Source organism: Enoplosus armatus, chromosome 10 (assembly GCF_043641665.1).
Source record: "Enoplosus armatus isolate fEnoArm2 chromosome 10, fEnoArm2.hap1, whole genome shotgun sequence".
In the NCBI taxonomy this organism is placed as follows: domain Eukaryota; kingdom Metazoa; phylum Chordata; class Actinopteri; order Centrarchiformes; family Enoplosidae; genus Enoplosus; species Enoplosus armatus.
In genome coordinates, this window is record NC_092189.1 from 1,938,580 (window position 1) to 1,959,680 (window position 21,101).

General features: G+C 40.2%; 1 non-coding gene across 1 annotated transcript; it reads left to right on the forward strand.

Moving 5' to 3' along the window:
• Nucleotides 1–19,794: 19,794 nt before the first annotated feature.
• LOC139291911 (U6 spliceosomal RNA) lies at nucleotides 19,795–19,900 on the forward strand. The gene has a single exon (XR_011597608.1). It is a non-coding gene; the product is annotated as a U6 spliceosomal RNA (small nuclear RNA).
• The last annotated feature ends 1,201 nt before the right edge of the window (nucleotides 19,901–21,101 follow it).

Sequence of the window (21,101 nt, forward strand, 5' to 3'; positions counted from 1 at the left end):
GAATTATAGAATGACATCTTAATTCTAGGACGTCAGAATTGTAGAATGACATCAGAATTCTAGAATGTCGATAGAATTCTAGAATGTCATCAGAATTCTAGAATGACATAAGAATTCTAGAACAACATCAGAATTCTGGAATGTCGATAGAATTCTAGAATGACATCAGAATTGTAGAATGTTGACAGAATTGTAGAACAGCGTCATCATTCTAGAATGTTGACAGATATCTAGTATGACATCAGAGTGTAGAACAGAGTCAGGATCCTAGTATGACATCCGAATTCTAGGACAGCGTTAGAATCCTAAAACAGCGTCAGAATTCTAGAATTACCTCAGAATTCTAGAACAACATCAGAATTCTGGAATGTCGAAAGAATTCTAGAATGACATCAGAATTCTGGAACAAAGTCAAAATTCTAGAATGTCAACATAATTCTAGAATGACATCAGAATTCTAGAACAGCGTCAGAATTCTAGAATGTTGACAGAATTCTAGAATGACATAAGAATTCTAGAATGACCTCAGAATTCTAGAATGTTTACAAAATTCTAGAATGTCGACAGAATTCTAAAATGACCTCAGAATTCCAGAATGTCATCAGAATTCTAGAATGACCTCAGAATTCTAGAACTAAATCAGAATTCTAGAATGACCTCAGAATTCTAGAACAACATCAGAATTCTGGAATGTCGAAAGAATTCTATAATGACATCAGACTTCTAGAACAAAGCCAAAATTCTAGAATGTCGACATAATTCTAGAATGACATCAGAATTCTAGAACAGCGTCAGAATTCTAGAATGTTGACAGAATTTTAGAATGTTGACAGAATTCTAGAATGACCTCAGAATTCTAGAATGTCATCAGAATTCTAGAATGACATAAGAATTCTGGAATGACCTCAGAATTCTAGAATGTTGAGAAAAATTCTAGAATGTCGACAGAATTGTAAAATGACCTCAGAATTCTGGAATGTCGATAGAATTCTGTCATGTCGATAGAATTCTAGAATTACATCGGAATTCTAGAATGATCTCAGAATTCTAGAATGTCGACAGAATTCTAGAATGAAATAAGAATTCTAGAATGACCTCAGAATTCTAGAACAACATCAGAATTCTGGAATGTCGATAGAATTCTGGAATGTCGACAGAATTCTAGAATGTCATCAGAATTCTAGAATGACATCAGAATTCTAGAACAACATCAGAATTCTGGAATGTCGATAGAATTCTGTCATGTCGATAGAATTTTAGAATTACATCGGAATTCTAGAATGATCTCAGAATTCTAGAATGTCGACAGAATTCTAGAATGACATAAGAATTCTAGAATGACCTCAGAATTCCAGAACATCAGAATTCTGGAATGTCGATAGAATTCTGGAATGTCGATAGAATTCTAGAATGACATCAGAATTGTAGAATGTTGACAGAATTCTAGAATGTCATCAGAATTCTAGAATGTCGACAGAATTCTAAAATGACATCAGAATTCTAGAATGACCTCAGAATTCTAGAACAACATCAGAATTCTGGAAAGTCGAAAGAATTCTAGAATGACATCAGAATTCTAGAACAAAGTCAAAATTGTAGAATGTCGACATAATTCTAGAATAACATCAGAATTCTGGAATGTCGAAAGAATTCTAGAATGACATCAGAATTGTAGAATGTTGACAGAATTGTAGAACAGCGTCATCATTCTAGAATGTTGACAGATATCTAGAATGACATCAGAGTGTAGAACAGAGTCAGGATCCTAGAATGACCTCAGAATTCTAGAATGTCATCAGAATTCTAGAATGTTGAGAAAATTCTAGAATGTCGACAGAATTCTAAAATGACATCAGAATTCTAGAATTACCTCAAAATTCTAGAATGACATCAGAATTCTAGAATGTCATCAGAATTCTAGAACATCAGAATTCTGGAATGTCGATAGAATTCTGGAATTTCGATAAAATTCTAGAATGTCATCAGAATTCTAGAATGTCGACAGAATCCTAAAATGACCTCAGAATTCTAGAATGTCATCAGAATTCCAGAATGACATAAGAATTCTAGAATGACCTCAAAATTCTAGAATGTGGACAGAATTCTAAAATGACCTCAGAATTCTAGAATGTCATCAGAATTCTAGAATGACATCAGAATTCTAGAATGACCTCAGAATTCTAGAACAACATCAGAATTCTGGAATGTCGAAAGAATTCTAGAATGACATCAGAATTCTGGAACAAAGTCAAAATTCTAGAATGTCAACATAATTCTAGAATGACATCAGAATTCTAGAACAGCGTCAGAATTCTAGAATGTTGACAGAATTCTAGAATGACCTCAGAATTCTAGAATGTCATCAGAATTCTAGAATGACATAAGAATTCTAGAATGACATAAGAATTCTAGAATGACCTCAGAATTCTAGAATGTTGAGAAAATTCTAGATTGTCGACAGAATTCTAAAATGACCTCAGAATTCTAGAATGTCATCAGAATTCTAGAATGACATCAGAATTCTGGAATGTCGAAAGAATTCTAGAATGACATCAGCATTCTGGAATGACATCAGAATTCTAGAACAACATCAGAATTCTGGAATGTCGATAGAATTCTGTCATGTCGATAGAATTCTAGAATTACATCGGAATTCTAGAATGATCTCAGAATTCTAGAATGTTGTCAGAATTCTAGAATGTTGACAGATATCTAGAATGACATCAGAGTGTAGAACAGCGTCAGAATTCTAGAATGACCTCATAATTCTAGAACAACATCAGAATTCTGGAATGTCGAAAGAATTCTAGAATGACATCAGCATTCTGGAATGACATCAGAATTCTAGAACAACATCAGAATTCTGGAATGTCGATAGAATTCTGTCATGTCGATAGAATTCTAGAATTACATCGGAATTCTAGAATGATCTCAGAATTCTAGAATGTCGACAGAATTCTAGAATGACATAAGAATTCTAGAATGACCTCAGAATTATAGAACAATATCAGAATTCTGGAATGTCGATAGAATTCTGGAATGTCGATAGAATTCTAGAATGACATCAGAATTGTAGAATGTTGACAGAATTCTAGAATGTCACCAGAATTCTAGAATGTCGACAGAATTCTAAAATGACATCAGAATTCTAGAATGACCTCAGAATTATAGAACAACATCAGAATTCTGTAATGTCGATAGAATTCTAGAATGACATCAGAATTGTAGAATGTTGCCAGAATTGTAGAACAGCGTCATCATTCTAGAATGTTGACAGATATCTAGAATGACATCAGAGTGTAGAACAGAGTCAGGATCCTAGAATGACATCCGAATTCTAGGACAGCGTTAGATTCCTAAAACAGCGTCAGAATTTTAGAATGACCTCAGAATTCGAGAATGTCATCAGAATTCTAGATTGTTGAGAAAATTCTAGAATGTCGACAGAATTCTAAAATGACCTCAGAATTCTAGAATGTCAACAGAATTCTAGAATGACATCAGAATTCTAGAACAACATCAGAATTCTGGAATGTCGATAGAATTCTGGAATGTCGATAGAATTCTGGAATGTCGATAGAATTCTAGAATGACATCAGAGTTGTAGAATGTTGACAGAATTCTAGAATGTCATCAGTATTCTAGAATGTCGACAGAATTCTAAAATGACCTCAGAATTCTAGAATGTCATCAGAATTCTAGAATGACATCAGAATTCTGGAATGTCCATAGAATTCTGGAATGTCGATAGAATTCTAGAATGACATCAGAATTTTAGAATGTTGACAGAACTCTACAATTTCATCAGAATTCTAGAATGTCGACAGAATTCTAAAATGACCTCAGAATTCTGGAATGACATCAGAATTCTAGAACAGCGTCAGAATTCTAGAATGTTGACAGAATTCCAGAATGACCTCAGAATTCTAGAATGACCTCAGAATTCTAGAACGACATCAGAATTCTGGAATGTCGATACAATTCTGGAATGTCGATAGAATTCTAGAATGACATCAGAATTCTAGAATGACCTCAGAATTCTAGAACAACATCAGAATTCTGGAATGTTTAAAGAATTCTAGAATGACATCAGAATTCTAGAACAAAGTCAAAATTCTAGAATGTCGACATAATTCTAGAATAACATCAGAATTCTAGAACAGCGTCAGAATTCTAGAATTTTGACAGAATTCTATAATGACCTCAGAATTCTTGAATGTCGACAGAATTCTAGAATGACATAAGAATTCTCGAACAACATCAGAATTCCGGAATGTCGATAGAATTCTGGAATGTCGATAGAATTCTAGAATGACATCAGAATTGTAGAATGTTGACAGAATTGTAGAATGTCATCAGAATTCTAGAATGTCGACAGAATCCTAAAATGACCTCAGAATTCTAGAATGTCATCAGAATTCTAGAATGACCTCAGAATTCTAGAATGTTGAGAAAATTCTAGAATGTCGACAGAATTGGAAAATGACCTCAGAATTCTAGAATGTCATTAGAATTCTAGAATGACATCAGAATTCTGGAATGTCGATAGAATTCTGGAATTTCGATAGAATTCTAGAATGACATCAGAATTGTAGAATGTTGACAGAATTCTAGAATGTCATCAGTATTCTAGAATGTCGACAGAATTCTAAAATGACCTCAGAATTCTAGAATGTCATCAGAATTCTAGAACAACATCAGAATTCTAGAACATCAGAATTCTGGAATATCGAAAGAATTCTAGAATGACATCAGAATTCTGGAACAGCGTCAGAATTCTAGAATTTTGACAGAATACTAGAATGACCTCAGAATTCTAGAATGTCGACAGAATTCTAGAATGACATGAGAATTCTAGAATAAGCACAGAATTCGAGAATGACATCGGAATTCTGGAATGTCGATAGAATTCTGGAATGTCGATAGAATTCTAGAATGACATCAGAATTTTAGAATGTTGACAGAACTCTAGAATTTCATCAAAATTCTAGAATGTCGACATAATTCTAGAATGACCTCAGAATTCTAGAATGTCATCAGAATTCTAGAATGACATCAGAATTCTAGAATGACCTCAGAATTCTAGAACAACATCAGAATTCTGGAATGTCGAAAGAATTCTAGAATGACATCAGAATTCTAGAACAAAGTCAAATTTCTAGAATGTTGACAGAATTCTAGAATGACCTCAGAATTCTAGAATGTCGACAGAATTCTAAAATGACATCAGAATTCTAGAATGACCTCAGAATTCTAGAACAACATCAGAATTCTGGAATGTCGAAAGAATTCTAGAATGACATCAGAATTCTAGAACAGCGTCAGAATTCTAGAATGTTGACAGAATTCTAGAATGACCTCAGAATTCTAGAATGTCGACAGAATTCTAGAATGACATAAGAATTATAGAATGACGACAGAATTCTAAAATGACCTCAGAATTCTAGAATGTCATCAGAATTCTAGAATGACACCAGAATTCTAGAATGACATCAGAATTCAAGTATGACCTCAGGATTCTAGAACAACATCAGAATTCTGGAATGTCGACAGAGTTCTGGAATGTCGATAGAATTCTAGAATGACATCAGAATTGTAGAATGTTGACAGAATTCTAGAATGTCATCAGAATTCTAGAATGTCGACAGAATTCTAAAATGACATCAGAATTCTAGAATGACATCAGAATTCTAGAACATCAGAATTCTGGAATGTCGAAAGAATTCTAGAATGACATCAGAATTCCAGAACAGAGCCAAATTTCTAGAATGTCGACATAATTCTAGAATGACAACAGAATTCTAGAACAGCGTCAGAATTCTAGAATTTTGCTTTGGAGCTGATTTGAATGAAAACTTCACGTTCAGGCCTCTTTCAGTCAAAACTTGACCTTTCCTGCTGTTTTGAGTGGAAACTTGACTTTCAGGCCTCTTTCACTGAAAACTTGTCCTTTCCTCCTTTTTCAGTCATAAACTGCGTATTACACCCGTTTTGAATCAAACCGTGACATTGGAGCTGATTTGAATGAAAACTTCACGTTCAGGCCTCTTTCAGTCAAAACTTGACCTTTCCTGCTGTTTTGAGTGGAAACTTGACTTTCATTGCTCTTTCACTGAAAACTTGTCCTTTCCTCCTGTTTTGATTGAAAGCATCACTTTCGCCCCTTATGTAGTCAAAAGCTGCGTATTACACCTGTTTTGAAACAAACGGTGACGTTGGAGCTGATTTGAATGAAAACTTCACGTTCAGGCCTCTTTCAGTCAAAACTTGACCTTTCCTGCTGTTTTGAGTGGAAGCTTGACTTTCAGGCCTCTTTCACTGAAAACTTGACTTTCAGGCCTCTTTCACTGAAAACTTGTCCTTTCCTCCTTTTTCAGTCATAAACTGCGTATTACACCTGTTTTGAGTCAAACCGTGACATTGGAGCTGATTTGAATGAAAACTTCACGTTCAGGCCTCTTTCAGTCAAAACTTGACATTCAGGCCTCTTTCACTGAAAACTTGTCCTTTCCTCCTGTTTTGAATGAAAGCTTCACTTTCGGCCCTCGTTCAGTCTCCAACTGCATATTTGATCTGTTTTGAGTCAAACCGTCACTTTGGAGCTGATTTGAATGAAAACTTCACGTTCAGGCCTCTTTCAGTCAAAACTTGACCTTTTCAACTGTTTTGAGTGAAAACTTGACATTCAGGCCTCTTTCACTGAAAACTTGTCCTTTCCTCCTGTTTTGAATGAAAGCTTCACTTTCGGCCCTCGTTGAGTCTCAAACTGCATATTTGACCTGTTTTGAGTCAGACCGTGACTTTGGAGCTGATTTGAATGAAAACTTCACGTTCAGGCCTCTTTCAGTCAAAACTTGACATTCAGGCATCTTTCACTGAAAACTTGTCCTTTCCTCCTGTTTTGAATGAAAGCTTCACTTTCGGCCCTCGTTCAGTCTCAAACTGCATATTTGACCTGTTTTGAGTCAGACCGTGACTTTGGAGCTGATTTGAATGAAAACTTCACGTTCAGGCCTCTTTCAGTCAAAACTTGACCTTTTCAACTGTTTTGAGTGAAAACTTGACATTCAGGCCTCTTTCACTGAAAACTTGTCCTTTCCTCCTGTTTTGAATGAAAGCTTCACTTTCGGCCCTCGTTCAGTCTCAAACTGCATATTTGACCTGTTTTGAGTCAAACCGTGAGTTTGGAGCTGTTTTGAGTGAAAACTTGACATTCAGGCCGCTTTCACTGAAAACTTGTCCTTTCCTCCTGTTTTGAATGAAAGCTTCACTTTCGGCCCTCGTTCAGTCTCAAACTGCATATTTGACCTGTTTTGAGTCAGACCGTGACTTTGGAGCTGATTTGAATGAAAACTTCACGTTCAGGCCTCTTTCAGTCAAAACTTGACATTCAGGCATCTTTCACTGAAAACTTGTCCTTTCCTCCTGTTTTGAATGAAAGCTTCACTTTCGGCCCTCGTTCAGTCTCAAACTGCATATTTGACCTGTTTTGAGTCAGACCGTGACTTTGGAGCTGATTTGAATGAAAACTTCACGTTCAGGCCTCTTTCAGTCAGAACTTGACATTCAGGCCTCTTTCACTGAAAACTTGTCCTTTCCTCCTGTTTTGAATGAAAGCTTCACTTTCGGCCCTCGTTCAGTCTCAAACTGCATATTTGACCTGTTTTGAGTCAAACCGTCACTTTGGAGCTGTTTTGAGTGAAAACTTGACATTCAGGCCTCTTTCACTGAAAACTTGTCCTTTCCTCCTGTTTTGAATGAAAGCTTCACTTTCGGCCCTCGTTCAGTCTCAAACTGCATATTTGACCTGTTTTGAGTCAAACCGTGAGTTTGGAGCGGATTTGAATGAAAACTTCACGTTCAGGCCTATTTCAGTCAAAACTTGACCTTTTCAACTGTTTTGACTGAAAACTTGACATTCAGGCCGCTTTCACTGAAAACTTGTCCTTTCCTCCTGTTTTGAATGAAAGCTTCACTTTCGGCCCTCGTTCAGTCTCAAACTGCATATTTGACCTGTTTTGAGTCAAACCGTGAGTTTGGAGCTGTTTTGAGTGAAAACTTGACATTCAGGCCTCTTTCACTGAAAACTTGTCCTTTCCTCCTGTTTTGAATGAAAGCTTCACTTTCGGCCCTCGTTCAGTCTCAAACTGCATATTTGACCTGTTTTGAGTCAAACCGTAAGTTTGGAGCGGATTTGAATGAAAACTTCACGTTCAGGCCTCTTTGAGTCAAAACTTGACCTTTTCAACTGATTTGAGTGAAAACTTGACATTCAGGCCTCTTTCACTGAAAACTTGTCCTTTCCTCCTGATTTGAATGAAAGCTCCACTTTCGTCCCTCTTTCAGTCATAAACTGCGTATTACACCTGTTTTGAGTCAAACCGTGACTTTGGAGCTGATTTGAATGGAAACTTTACGTTCAGGCCTCTTTCACTGAAAACTTGACCTTTCCTCCTGTTTTGAATGAAAACTTGACTTTCAGGCCTCTGTCACTGAAAACTTGTCCTTTCCTCCTGTTTTGAATGAAAGGGTTAGGGTTACGGTAAGGCAGTCAGATCATTTTCTTGTAATTTTTGAATGGGCCGGATTACTCAATGTGGCAAGATTCCCTGTTTTGACTTCACTGCCAAATTTTTCTATGGCCACGATTCCTTAATGTGGAATCATCGTTTTGGAATCGAAATGTCCACCAGGTGGTGCCAACAGAAGGTTGCTGTTAGAGTTAGAGATTTGGATTCACCGTATGGAAATAAATCACCATTTCTCGGGTTTACAGAGAATGGTCCAAAAAAGAGAAAATATCCAGTGAGCGGCAGTTCTCTGGGCGAAAATGCCTTGTTGATGCCAAAGGTCAGAGGAGAATGGCCTCCAGGACCCTGAGGAGAGCAGGGAAGATCGCTGCCAACCCCTCCCACCCTATCTGTTTGACCCCCTCCCCGCAGGAGGCTGAAGTCCATCAGGACCACTGCCCCCCACAAGTTACACGTTATATTAACGTACACTGCCCTTGCCCCCCTGCGTTACATTAACGCACCCTCCCCCTACTGGACACTTTATTTGGTCACTGCACTGTTTGTTATTTATCTTATCATGACACGATGTTGCTGCCGTCAAGTCATCTGTATTATGACCAACCAATATATAGACATTGCATATTCAAATAACTTCTCTGCACATGTCACAAAACATTCCTTCTGTTCAACACGAAATAACATACAAAATATTTAAATCAGAAATACATAGGCCTATATGTAATTTTCAACTATACAGCATAATATACAAATATTGCTGTTACTTTCACTTCTCAAACACATTGCTGTAGCCTTGACTTCTCAACTGTAACATATTTAACTACTCAACATGTAAATACAATATGAACAAAGAACCAGCTTTCTAGCTAAATCTACTAGCATGTCTCTATCGCTCAGCACTACATAGCAAGCATGCTAGCCGGCACATTCCTTTGTTGTTGACATTAACAGAATTATCAGGAAAAAAACACAACAGTCTAACACACATTCCACCATCCATGGGTCCCTTACACCACATAAAATATTGCATGAGTGTTTGATAACCATTATGCTTACCTAGAAAGGGGAAACATAGACGCAAGAAACAGACACGATGTTGCTGCCTTCAAGTCATCTGTATTACGACCGACCGGCAAGCAACAAGCGCCCTCTAGTGGACGGACCCCGAAGCAGGTGTAAACAGAGACCAGATTAATCAAATCCTGACTCCACTCTAGAGCAATGGATTACCAGTAAACTGAACTTAATTTAAGTATATATGGAGCAATACAAAACAAAAGGTATGTACTAAATAAACCTATTCAAGATATTAAAATAGCTCCAGTGTCCTTTTTTTCTTTACATCTATTTCAATGCTCACATTACATAGTGTATATTCTTATATCCATTACATCAGCACCATCAGACCACAGCAAATTCCTTTTAATGTATGTTACTTGGCAATAAATAGTTTCTGATTCTGATTCTGATTCTGAAAACTTTGCTTTTTGACAACACTTATAGTTAGGGCTGGCTCAGGCCTGCCTGGACCAGCCCCTAGTTATGCTATAGGCCTAGACTGCTGGGGGACTTCCCATGATGCACTGAGCTTTCCTCCTCTTCCTCTCCATCTTTACACATTCATGTCCCTCCAATGCATGTTACTAACTTTATATCTTCCCCGGAGTTTCTTTGTGCTTTGTCGTCTCGCAGGTTCCTGTGAATCATGGTCCTGGTACGCTGGCTGCTGCTGCCATGGGCCTGCTTGACTCTCATCACTAAGGTTATTATGCTTAGTCATAGTTCTGTTACTATTAAAGCTGTTGTTGATATTATTAATCTCAGCTGTTATTACAGCCATAACTAGTATTATCAGTCATATTTCCAGTATTATTATAATCATAGCTGCTACGGCTACTGCTAGTGCTGCCATACATCTCTGCCTGTCTGCTTGTCTGTCTGTCTGTGTCTCTACGTCTATCTCTCTGTCTCTTTCTATCTGTCTACCTGTCTCTGCCCCTCCCTCTTTCTCCCTCCCTCTCTCTCTCTCTCTCTCTCTCTCTCTCTCTCGCCCACCTAGAGTTTGGTTCTGCTCGAGGTTTCTGCCTCTTAAAAGGAAGTTTTTCCTTGCCACTGTCGCCAAAGTGCTTCTCATGGTGGGAACCATTGGGTCTCTGTAATAACATTATAAAGAGTCGGTGTAGACCTGCTCTATTTGTAAAGTGTCATGAGATGACTTTTGTTGTGATTTGGCTGATTGCGACTTCCAGCAGGATAAAGCGCCATGTCACAAAGCTCAAATCATCTAAAACTGGTTTCTTGAACATGACAATGAGTTCACTGGACTTAAATGGCCTCCACAGTCGCCAGATCTCAATCCAATAGAGCACCTTTGGGATGTGGTGGAACGGGAGATTCATGGATGTGCAGCCGACGAATCTGCAGCAATTGCGTGATGCTATCATGTCAATATGGACCAAAATCTCTGAGGAATGTTTCCAGCACCTTGTTGAATCTATGCCACAAAGAATTAAGGCAGTTCTGATGGCAAAAGGGGGTCCAACCCGGTACTAGCAAGGTGTACCTAATAAAGTGGCCGATGAGTATAAGTCATACACAGTGGCTGGTGTAATGATGTGGCAGTGATTCAGCAGCACTGTTCTCCTGATCTGGAATCTTCATAAAATGCAAAACTTTTTATTCCCCCGGTGAGTTGCCATCATTCATTTTGGTCAGTGATTACATCCCACTGCAGGCCTGCATACAGGAGGCCGCTCGCTGGCCAACCAGCCACTGATTGTGAAGCTGAAAAACCTGGAGTCTTTAGTTGTTGTCTCTGGTGACTCAAACAAAGGAAACCTCAGCTATGGACTCCCTACATACAGACACTTAATGCCTGACCAGAGAAGAAAACATTTTGGACCACTGCTACACTACAGTAAGCAAAGCATATCACACTGACCACATCATGGTCAACCTGATCCCTGCATATAGTCAGAAACTAAAACTCTGTAAACCTGTTGTGAGGACATCAAAGCAGTGGACCAGTGAACCTGTTTTCAGGACTGCTACCAAGAGTCTGGATGAGTACTTCAGCTTCTGTGAGGACTGCTGTGTACCATCATGCACCAGGGTGAGCAATAACAACGGCAAACCCTGGTTCACAGCTAAACTCAGACAGCTATGGTTGGAAAAGGAAGAATTATTTAGGAGTGGGCACAAAGAAATGCTAAGAGATGCAAAGGAGGTAAGAAAAGCTAAATGATGTACTCAGAGAGACTACAACACCAGCTCTCAGGTAACTGTGGCTCTGTCTGGAAGTGACTGAGACAGATCACCAACTGAAAGGAGGCAGCATGTGAAACTGGGAAAACATGTCTCTGATTCTCGGGCTATCAGCACCAGATCCCTCAAACCGTCAACCACTTCACACTAGGAGTCAAATCTACTTATATTCACCTCAATCTAACTGTACTCTAATTCCCAAGATTAACTCCTTTATTCCAAGTTTACAATCCTAACTCTAATTTATTCCAAATAATCAATCCCAAATTCCAAGAATACGACCTAACCTTAATCTTCTACCACCTCACACTTTGTCAAAATCTGCTCATTCTAACCACAATCTAATTATCGTCTAATACCAAATTCTGGATCTCAAATTTCAAGTAAACAATACTAATCCTAATTTATTCCAAATTCTGAATCCCAAATTACAAGAATATGCAATTTTCCAAACCCTAACATATTCCACATACTGAATCCCAAATTCCAAGAATATGATTCTAACCCTAATATTCTACCACTTCACACTTTGTCAAGATCTGCTTATACTGACCAAAATCTAATTATCGTCTAATACCAAATACTGAATCCCAAATTTGAGGAATATAATCCTAACCCTAATTAGGGCCTGCACCCAAAAGTTAGGGTTTTGTCCACGTTTCTTATTTTGTAAAAGGCACCACTATGTGGAGCGTGTCTGCATATTATGACAGGGTATTCAGACTCTAGCAAAGACAGCAACAATCCGCTTGCATGGCTATTCTTGCCAAAATGGCAAGTTTCCAGCAACTTCATCGTCAGGTCAACAACCCCGCTACAGCAAGCACTGGGCTGCCCTTTCCTGCCCCGAGGAGATACAACCTTAACATAAACACGCTTACAGGACCATTAAAACATTAGTGTACGCATGTCACAAATTAAATTGGAAATTAAATGTGACCACATATTTTATGTGGGTCACACGCTCTCTGACACATAAAAATGGCTCCCGCCATTCACAAACAAAAAACCTTTCTTGACCTTAGGCCCCTTCTCCTTTTCTTTTGAATACTTCTACTCACTTCTTCAAACTCACAGGTAAGTACAATATGTATGACAGTGGGCATGTGTGTTTGTGTGTCTCAATATGAGTTTGTATATGCCATCATCACAGAGTAAGGCAGTGTCTGGTAAGTGGTGTAATAGTGCATGGAGAGAGGCTGCACTCCCCAGAAGGGCATGGCTTGCACAGTATGAAGTCCATCTGGGTCCATCGGCCCATGTGATCGATGAGATGGCTGACCAAGGGAATCATATCAGAATCAGAATCAGAAATACTTTATCGATCCCCGGGGGGAAATTGTACAGTACCAGTGCTCCCATTCAAGAGTAGAAAGAAGCATAATTTAGAGCTAAAAGTATGTACAAAATATAAAAATAAGAAATAAAAAATAAAAAATATACACATTTACAGTATTTAAGTGAAAAATAGTACAAAATATCTACAATAACAATGTATATGTATGTGTGTGTGTATATATATATATATATATATATATATATATATATATATATATATATATAAATGTATTGCACTGAAACATTTAAATGAATAAATAGTGAGATTGTATATGGCAGGTGAAGTAGTTCCAGATTTCCAGTCTCTTCCTGAGTGTCTGACACTCAGAGGGAGGAGTTGAACAGTCTGATGGCCACAGGCAGGAATGATTTCCTGTGGCGCTCTGTTGTACATTTGGGAGGAATGAGTCTGAAGGTGCTCTTGTGTCCGACCAGTACATCATGGAGAGGATGTGAAACATTGTCCAAGATGCCCTGCAGCTTGGACAGCATCCTCTTCTCTGACACCACCGTCATAGAGTCCAGCTGCACCCCCACAACGTCACTGGCCTTGCGGATCAGTTTGTTTAGTCTGTTGGAGTCCGCCACCCCAGCATGCAACAGCATAGAGGATAGCACTGGCCTCCACAGACTCATAAAACATCCTCAGCATAGTCCGGCAGATGTTGAAGGACCTCAGCTGCCTCACAAAATAGAGATGGCTCTGGCCCTTCCTGTAGAGGGCATTAGTGTTCTTTACCCAGTCCAGTTTATTATCTATGTGAATTCCCAGGTACTTGTAACCCTCTACAATGTCCACACTGACCCCCTGGATGGAAACAGGGGTCATCGGCGCCTTGGTCCTCCTCAGATCCACAGTCAGTTCCTTTGTCTTTGTCACGTTGAGCTGCAGGTGGTTCTGCTGGCACCATGTGACAAAGTTGTCCACAGCAGCCCTGTACTCCTCCTCATCACCCTTGCTGATACATCCAACTATTGCTGAGTCATCAGAAAACTTCTGAAGATGGCAGGTCTCTGTGCAGTAGCTGAAGTCCGTGGTGTAGATGGTGAAGAGGAAGGGAGAGAGGACAGTCCCCTGCGGAGCCCCGGTGTTGCTGACCACTCTGTCTGACACACAGTGTTGTAAGCACACATACTGTGGTCTGCCAGTCAGGTAGCTGACAATCGGTCTGACCTACCCAGAGGGGGGGAGGGGACAGGAGCTGTATGCATCCTTCACATTAGCATACAGCAAGTACGTACCTCACCAGACGATGAGTCGGAAGGTGGCATATTGAAGTTGGAAGTGTGAAGTTGGACGTTGGAAGGTGGCATATTGAAGTTGGAAGTGTGGAGTTGGAGGTCGGAAGGTGGCATATTGAAGTTGGAAGTGTGAAGTTGGAGGTCGGAAGGGGGCATTTTGAAGTTGGAGGTCAGAAGGTGGCATTTTGAAGTTGGAGGTCAGAAGGTGGCATATTGAAGTTGGAAGAGTGAAGTTGGAGATCGGAAGGGGGCATTTTGAAGTTGGAGGTCAGAAGGTGGCATATTGAAGTTGGAAGAGTGAAGTTGGAGGTCGGAAGGTGGCATTTTGAAGTTGGAGGTCAGAAGGTGGCATATTGAAGTTGGAAGTGTGAAGTTGGAGGTCGGAAGGTGGCATATTGAAGTTGGAAGTGTGGAGTTGGAGGTCGGAAGGTGGCATATTGAAGTTGGAAGTGTGAAGTTGGAGGTCGGAAGGTGGCATTTTTAAGTTGGAGGTCAGAAGGTGGCATATTGAAGTTGGAAGGGTGAAGTTGGAGGTCGGAAGGTGGCATTTTGACGTTGGAAGTGTGAAGTTGGAGATCGGAAGGGGGCATTTTTGAAGTTGGAGGTCGGAAGGTGGCATTTTTAAGTTGGAGGTCAGAAGGTGGCATATTGAAGTTGGAAGGGTGAAGTTGGAGGTCGGAAGGTGGCATTTTGAAGTTGGAAGTGTGAAGTTGGAGGTCGGAAGGTGGCATTTTGAAGTTGGAGGTCAGAAGGTGGCATATTGAAGTTGGAAGTGTGAAGTTGGACGTTGGAAGGTGGCATATTGAAGTTGGAAGTGTGAAGTTGGAGGTCGGAAGGTGGCATATTGAAGTTGGAAGTGTGAAGTTGGACGTTGGAAGGTGGCATTTTGAAGTTGGAGGTCGGAAGGTGGCATTTTGAAGGTGGAAGTTTGAAGTTGGAGGTCGGAAGGTGGCATATTGAAGTTGGAGGTGTGAAGTTGGACGTTGGAAGGTGGCATTTTGAAGTTGGAAGAGTGAAGTTGGATGTTGGAAGTTGGCATATTGAAGTTGGAAGTGTGAAGTTGGACGTTGGAAGGTGGCATTTTTCTGACAATTTTAAGCTGCTGCACTTAGAAGTAGCACTACAATTTCGTTGTGTAGGTGACTGTACAATGACAAGAAAGACTAATCTTATGTAATCTAATGTAGACAGTGACGTTCTATGACAGAGGTGTTTCAAGTTGCGTGTCTGCGCATGTCCAGGCACAGACCTCAAAATTCAGGAGGAGAATAGGGCCAAGACGCAGAACGCCACCAAACAAACAAAAAAACGAAAGAGCACCCCTGCTCCTGACACCACGTCAGTGAAGAGGTCCAAATCTGCCTCCAGTGTACAGGAGGAGAATAAGGCTGTGTCTGTGCTGCACACACATGGACGCGAGCGGTACGATATGTTAAAGAAAATCAAGAAACGTCTGCCACCTGCAAGTCTCTACCTAATCTAATGTAGATAGTGAGGTTCTATGACAGAGGTGCTTCAAGTTGCGTGTCTGCGCATGTCCAGGCACAGACCTCAAAACTGAGGAGGAGAATAGCGCCAAGACGCAGAACGCCACCAAACAAACTAAAAAACGAAAGGGCACCCCTGCTCCTGACACCACTTCAGTGAAGAGGTCCAAATCTGCCTCCAGTGCAGAGGAGGAGGATAATGATGTGTATGTGCTGCACACACGTGGATGCGAGCGATACGATATGTTAAAGAAAATCATGGATGTCTGGAGCTGCTTAGCCAAAAAAAAACAAGAGTAGCGCAAGGAGTGGCCCTAACCTAACCCAATCCTTCATCAGTCTGGACCCTGTCATAAAGCTGGACCAGGCCTACAAGATGTATCTTTCCAGCTGCAGGGAGCACAAAATTCCAGCAAGTACCCATTCCGCCTTCCAGGTGAAGACAAGAAAGACACTTGTGAAGACTAAGATGTAGACAATATTTGTTTTCCTAACCTAACCCAATCCTTCATCAGCGTTTTGATTATTCCCCAGCTAGAAGCAGGATGGCTTTTCTTTTTCCAGCATATTATTTATACTTCAGATTGATGTATGCCAGCCAGAAGATGGAAGCTACATTCTTTGAATTATATTCTTACTGACTGTTTGTTCATAACTGTGTGTTATTAGTATAGTAGTATAATAGTATTAGAGTTACAGTGTTACTGACTGTTTGTTCATGAGTGTGTGTGTTCATAGTATAGTAGTATAGTACTTTGACAAGAAAATAAAATAAATTAAAAAAAAAACCTCCACATGGACTCTGCCTTGACGTGGCGTGGGGGCTTGTGTGCCTCAGAATCTCTGAGGCCAGACCAAAGAGTCCACAACTTACCTATGCAATACTTATACTTACCTCTACCCTGTGAAATACTTATACTTACCTCTACCCTGTAAACCTATAAACTGCTCATACTTACCTGGACCTTGTAAAAGAATTATACTTACCTCTACACTTGACCTGTACTGTATCCTTGCCCTGACCATCACAGGAGTAGGCAAGGTCAGTGGTGTGGCCAGACAGGTGCTAGTCACCTACCAATCCACCAAAATTCTCAATAGTCAAGTGACATCAAATCGACTCCAAATTGCCTGAAACGTGCTCATAACAACTTTCTGGGAACACGATTTTGTTAGGCATTTTTGACCTCCCTCCACACTTAGGGTTAGAAAAAAATCACCCCATTCATTCACTATGGGGAATTTGTGAAACTCGTATCTAACCGTCAGGGGCCACATGGATGTCCCAAACCAGTTTGGCTCAATTCAACGTCCCGCACAGATCACCGGATACCAGGGTTAGATAGATAGATGTTGGCTTTGATACTGAGATAGTGGGTGTGACCCAACATTTCAGTACATTCAGGTCCTGTGACCCTTCATCTCGGTATAGACCCTACTTACGAGTAAAATGGGCGTGTAAGTAGATGTTGGATCACACCCAGCATCTCAGTTTGTACTTGGAATGACCCAACATCTCAATACCCAATGCTTCTGTAGAAAACCATATTTCCTAGACTACTGGTTCTCTGCTCTTAACAAACACTGACATGATCTACAAGAAAAGCTTCAAAGCCTTACATGGTCATACTGTATTTGATGGAAAAAACAATGTTGTGTGAAAGATCCAAATCTGTCTTAAAAATGTATTACCATTTACTATTTGAAAACGCAAGCCCATGTTTTAAATGTCCCGATTTTATTTCAACATTTAGAAGACAACTGCAAAAAAATATGTGCTTCCTCAAATACAGTAAAACCTCAAGAACACTCTGCTCGCCCTCAACAATGTGGCTGTTGGATGTCCTTATCCTGCTTTGTGACACAGTCCTTACTCTTTGAGGAAGAAAACAATGTTTTTGTTTACAGTTTTGTGATAAATGCGCACACCCACTATCTCAAGTTTTTCAGACATTTTAAACATGTGGACTTATATTTTCAAATATTGTATGACCTCAAGAACAACGTTCATCCTCAACGATGTGGCAGTCGGACTTCCTCGACCTGCTTGGTGACACAGTCTTTGCTCTTTGCTCTTATTTTCTTCTCTATTTTGAGGCACATGGTTCCACTCGATCTCCATATGTTGCAAGTTCTCAGAAACAAGAGCAAACTCGCAATTAAGGGTCTTAAGAGTTTCTTAAGGGTTTCTCCATCCAATACAGTATGACCACAACAACACTCTTTTCGTCCTCAACGAGGTGGCTTTACACTTCTGTGTGAAATGCCCGCATAATCTTGAGACATTCTAAATATGTGGAATTTTATTTTCAAAGACTAATGACTGAGTCACAAAGGAGGACAATGACATCCAACTGCCACCTCGTTGAGGACGAACATTGTTCTTGTGGTCATACTGTATTTGATGGAGAAAAGAATGTTTTTGTTTACAGTTCTGTGTCAAATGCCCACATCAAATTAAGACATTTTAAATATGTGGCCTTTTATTTTCAAGGAACAAAGACTGTGTCACAAAGCAGGAAAGGGACATCCAACTGCTACATCGTTGAGGATGCACATAGCCCAAACTTTGTGGTGAAATATCTCCAGGTGAAGGGGGTTGGCGGGTGATGGCAGTGTGGTTGCACAAAGAATGACAGTCTTTGATTTTGTTTACAGTTTTGTGATAAATGCTCACACCCACTATCTCAAGTTTTTGACACATTTTAAACACATTTTCAAATATTGTATGACCTCAAGAACACTCTGTGTCACAAAGCAGGAAAGGGACATCAAACTGCTACATCGTTGAGGATGAACAGTCTTTTTTCCTTGAAAATAAAAGGCCGCATATTTAAAATGTCTTAATTTGATGTGAACATTTAACACAGAACTGTAAACAAAAACATTGTTTTCTTCCTCAAATATTGTACAACTTCAAGAACACTCTGTTCGTCATCAGCGATGTGGCAGTTGGACTTCCTCGACCTGCTTTGTGGCAAAGTCTTTACTCTTTGAAAATGAAACTCCACATATTTAAAATGTCTCAAGTTTATGCCTGTATTTCACACAGAAGAAGAACACTCTGTCACAAAGCAAGTCGAGGAAGTCCAACGGCCACATTGTTGAGGACGAACAAAGTCTTTACTTTCTTTACAGCTTCCAGGTTTTGAGGATCAGGAGATGTGAAGTGGACCCTACCCTTTAAAGGATGATATCAATTATTATATATCGTGCCTTCACTCAACCAGATAATGATCTTATCTTCTTCTCTATTTTGAGGCACAAGGTTCAACTCGATCTCCATATGTTGCAAGTTCTCAGAAACAAGAGCAAACTCGCAATTAAGGGTCACACCTGATTCTCCTGTGGTATAATAGTGCTTCATGTGTGAGACGGCTGCCCCCGTCATGTCGAAGTGTCCTTGAGCAAGACACTGAACCCTAAGTTGCTCCCGATGGAGACCAGCACCTTGCATGGCAGCTCGGTCGCCATTGGTGTGTGAATGTGTGAGTGAATGAGACTTAGCTGTAAAGCGCTTTGGGAACCGTGAAGGTTGAAAGGCTTCTCCTCCTGATCCTCGATCCTCCTCAGGGTCCTCCTTCTCCTCCTTCTCCTCAGGGTCGAGTCCTTCATAAACGCATCATGTTGAGCTGAGGAGCTCAACTGTGCTATGCTCATTTGCATAGAATTCCCATCAGCCCCTGAGCTCCTCAGCAGGGCAGACGGGACCCGGACGTGGTCAGACTGGGTCCGATCGAGTCTTGGTGGGTCACATTAGGTATAGGACTCACAGCACAGCACCCCAGACCTCTGCATACTGCTGGGCTCTGTCTAGATTGAAGCCATTTTGAGACAGTTTACTCCCTGCCAGCCTCTGTGTGAGCCCGCACCATAAGATAGGGTGCTTCTGGGACAGAACCCTATATAGCACACCGGGACAGGGTGCAGATGTGTTACTCCGGTAGCACATATACTAAAATTGGAACGATACAGAGAAGATTAGCATGGCCCCTGCGCAAGGATGACACGCAAATTCGTGAAGCGTTCCTCTTTTTCCGTAAAATATGAATAGATTTTTTTTAACAATTTCTTATGATTCTTTTCAAAATGTGGGTGCAGTAGCGCCTCAGCGCCACGGGGGGGCGCTACAGCAGCGCGGCGGCAAGAAACAGCAGAGACTCCGTCACTCTGTTTAAAAAACTTCCTCTCTGGAAAACCACAACAAAACCAGCTCAAAATCTCCACCTCTGTGACTTTCTGACTTTCACACTGAGGTAACCGAGGTGTTTTTATGGCTCAACTATTTGAGTGTTCGATAACGTTAAGTTATAGCCGTCGGCTTTATTATAAATAAAGCTTTATTTAGCTAGATATCTTAAAACGTCTGACTTTCGGCTTACTTAATGTGATTGATGATGTACACCGGGGGTATTCAACTAAAGTTCGAAGAGGTCCAGTTAGAGAAAATGTCCTCAAGCAAAGGTCCGGAACATCATAATGTCTAACTAGCGTTGTGATTTAGTGTGATATATATTGAAGTAGCCCAGTAGTTGTATCAACGTCTGCATGTAATCAACAACTGACTGTCAAATCAAATGAAGAAAGTACAATTCAAAAACATTTTGACCATATTTATTGTCACTTAACATTGAACTTTACAGATATATAATACTGTAGATATGTATAATATTCTTCTCTCGTTAACTAAAAGAAGGGCTGCATTTAAAGATAAAATAGAGAAAATAAATAAAATAGCTTTAGAAAAATTTCTAAAATAAAGTGCTTAATTTTAGAAAAACAAAATAAAGTTTCCCTTTTTCTTAACTGTTTCACGTCTTGACTTAAGTCTCAACCAATTTCACAATAAATAATGTGTCTTCTCTCCCTGTATCGTTCACTCGTCTTGTCATCTGTCACTCGCCTCTCGCCTCTGTCGTCTGTCTGTATTCAGAGTCGCAATGTTTAGCGCCTGGAATGCACAGATTTGATTGGCTGAGGAGCGTCACCTGGGCTGGTGTAACACATATGCAATTGGTCTGTGAGTTTCTTGAGCCGCTAAACCAGCGCCGTAAAGACTAGAAAAGCTGCGCCGGTTAAAATAGGAGCGCCCCGTCAAAATGTAAAATCCCTTAATAATTTATTGGTTGTAGGTCCGGGTCCGTATAGGACGGCGCCTGGGTCCGGACTCGGACCGCGGTCAGCCTGTTAGTGATCCATGATGTACACCATCATTACTTTGTGTAACCAAGCTAATGTT